Source organism: Fulmarus glacialis, unplaced genomic scaffold (genome assembly GCF_000690835.1).
Source record: "Fulmarus glacialis isolate BGI_N327 unplaced genomic scaffold, ASM69083v1 scaffold1400, whole genome shotgun sequence".
Classification (NCBI taxonomy): Eukaryota; Metazoa; Chordata; class Aves; order Procellariiformes; family Procellariidae; genus Fulmarus; species Fulmarus glacialis.
This window is the reverse complement of record NW_009186878.1, coordinates 12,654-15,792: the sequence shown is the minus strand read 5'-3', so window position 1 is coordinate 15,792 and position 3,139 is coordinate 12,654.

The following is a 3,139-nucleotide window of genomic DNA, read 5'->3' as shown; positions in this document are numbered from 1 at the left end:
GCCCTGCCCTGCTTGCTCACCACCGCCGCCGTGGCCTGGGCAGGGCAGCGCTCCCCTGTCACCCCCGGTGTCCCTCTGCCCGTCCCCGGGGCTGCCCCAGGTGTCTAAATGTGCCCGTAGACCCACCAAAACCAGCCGTAAAACCACAATGTGCCAGAAGGCCACGTCTCCTGAAGGAAGCCCATGTGTTCCTGAGCGAGGAGGTGTTTGTTTGTTTATTTTATTTATTTAAAAGATCAAGAGATAACATCACCGTGCTTTAAATCCTAGGCTCTAGACAGATTCTCTATCTGGGAATAGCGCTGTACCAGGGAACCATCTCCGCGCCGGCTCGGGGAAGGCGGCTCGGCGTGCATCTGGCAAAGGGGAGACCGAAGTCCGGGCTGGAGGAGAAATTCCTCAGGCTCAAAGAGGCTGGTGCTGAGCGGGTGTGTCCGCGCGGTGGGAAGGACGGTGGGCAAGCAAACAGAAAATAGCTCAAGATAAGCCGCTTCTCAACAAACCCTGAAGGAGAAGCGAGGGTTCTCCTTCTCCTCCGCAGAAGCAGCCCAGGAGTTGCAGGAGGACGTTGAGGCTCCAAAGGTCCCTTGCAGAGGGAGGCTTGGGGCTGTCAGGGACGTGCTGGGCTGCAAGGACACGTACAACATCCCCATGTCGTTTATCTGTCATGAGACGCCAAAATGGGTTTTCTCCCTTGGTTACATCAATAAAACTATTGCTTTGGGGCTTTCACACGTCCATCACTTGCCATCAGCAATCCTCAGCAAAATTCAGATTATTACGTGGATCCAGACTATCTTTGAAGTGGTTAATTCTGCATGGCCACATCCTCAAGCACTGATAAACTTGCCAGCCGCTGCGGTGGTCTCCCTGCCGTAGCAGCTTGCTTAGCCCCCATTATGAAGAACGAGCGTAGGACATCTTCAGGAGGACGCTGCTTATGGTGCAGATTAAAAGACCCAGGTTCTCCAGTGAAGAAATGCTGATTTGTTGCAATGGCTGATGAGTGCCGCTGTTCTTCATGCCTCCCATCGCTTACACTTCTGCTCACTCTAAAAGGTCACATTTCTATTAACCGTGTTTACGTGAGACTTTTTCCAAACCGTGCTGCTGTAGCGATGGGTTGCAATGGGCAACACTTGCTCTGTGGAGGGTGGTGGGCATCAGGGAAGGTGGTGGGCATCAGGGAGGGTTTGTTCCAGATTTGGTATGGTTAGAAAATCAGGGCCCCAGGAAACAGATTTTTGGGTAGCCTCATGCGCGCATTCATGTGGTTTTCAGAGGTGATCTCGGAGGATGGTGGAGGATGACGAGGTAAGAGTAACCTAAGTAAATATGCAGGAATGACTGGAGAGCGAGCTGTGTCAGTGCCTTGTTTGCAAGAAGTGAAGCAAGAGGTGGGGTGATAACGGTGAGATGGAAGGGATAACACGGATGAACCAGATAAGGGAAAAGCTTCCTGATGGTGAGAGATGGTCTTCCAAGAGAGAAATCAGCCAAGGACTCGGGCTGGGCAAGGTCCAAGGGAACCGCTGTACTGACAATGCTGCTGGAGGAGATGAGCAGAGGGGTGTCAGTGGGTAGGAAGGACGCAGAAGAGGTGTTTGGGGCAAGTGATTACTGTAGAGCAGAAGGAATTGAGTGTGTTTTGTTAGAGAAATAAGCAGACCCCTAAGAACTGCCAAATTGGTGGGAACACCGTGGTTTTTTTCTTGCTTCGCAATAAAAAAAAAAATCAGATAAGACAACCTTGGGTGCCAAAACCCAACATGCCACCAGTGCGTTCGTGAAGCTGGGTTCCTTGCTGTGAACTATATTAAGATCCAGTGTGTGAAATTAAAAGGAAACAGCCTGTTTATAAAAGATAGTTGACTCAATCGGCGGAGGCAGGTAAGCTTGGCAAAGGGAGGTGCAAAGATGTGGTGAATTCGGGCCGGTTGCGCCCATGAGATCACCAGGAGCCACGAAGGAAAGCCCTCTGAGTCAGCTCCAGGTGCTCGAGTGTCTGGAGGCTGTTGGGCAGCGTAAGAGGCTCAGATGAGGACCTAGATGTTAATCACCCCAGGTTTGTTAGCTCTGGAACGAGCAGCGTGTCAGCACCGTTGTTTGTTGGGTTGAGTTTCAGTCCCTAATACGGAAGGTGACCTGAAAGGCAACTTCTGTCTTAGACTGGGGGCAAATCTGTTAGGTGTCTTCATTCCATCTAAAGGTGCTCATGGACCACTCGTGGTCACTTGTGACAGTAGGTGTCCCCTGGCAGTAAGCAGGGGAAGATGCTGTGATGCAGCACAAGATCCATCCTTCCTTGTGATCCTCTGGTGGGCTGCTTTTCCAGGCTGGGTGGATGTGCCGGCATCTTACTTATCCTGCCTCCGGATTTCTCTCTTCCCCTGTAGAAGTGGTCATGTCCTCCTCCAAGGCCAGGGCGAGGAGCAAGGCGGAATTGGCCTTCATGTCTTGTGTGGCTCATTGGCTACCCTTGAGACCAAAATGCTAGTGGACCGGGGGCTGCGGAGCCCGGGATCCTCATCCCGGCTCCATCAGCAACCTCAGGCAAGCCCTTTCCCCTCTCTGTCTCCACTCCTCATCCCCTTTCTAGCATAAAAGTGGTGGTACGAGGTCAGGCCTAGGACCTATCTAACCTCATTTTCCATCTCGGGAGCAAAAGCAGACAAACGTGTGTGATGATTCCTGGTCTCCACCCCATTTCTAGGTCAGGGGATTTCCTGAACCTGATGCTTGTCTGGTAAATCCCGATAGATCTACTTTCTGAGTACGCGTCCGAGCTGCCCTTGGGGTCTTTTTGCCCTTGGCTGTCAGTCCCGCTGGTCACCTCTTCTGGCTGGTTTTGAGCCCTGCTCTCGCGGGTTGGTTGGCTGGACCCGGCTTGTGAGCAGGCAGTCCCTGTCCACCCTCCCCAGGCTTCCCGTGAGCTCATCGTCTTTCCCTCAGCTCCTGCAAGCCGCCTGCGTGCCCAGCCAGCCCGGCTCTCCCCAGCCAGCACCCCTGCCCTGCCCGTGGAGGCAGCGACAGCGGGTGGGATGGAGCTGGGCGAGCGGGACGGGCAGGGGGGGTGTCCGCAGGGGGCTGCAGCTGCGTTTTTATTTTTTCCCCGTGAGCCAGCACCCCTAGGAGGGTG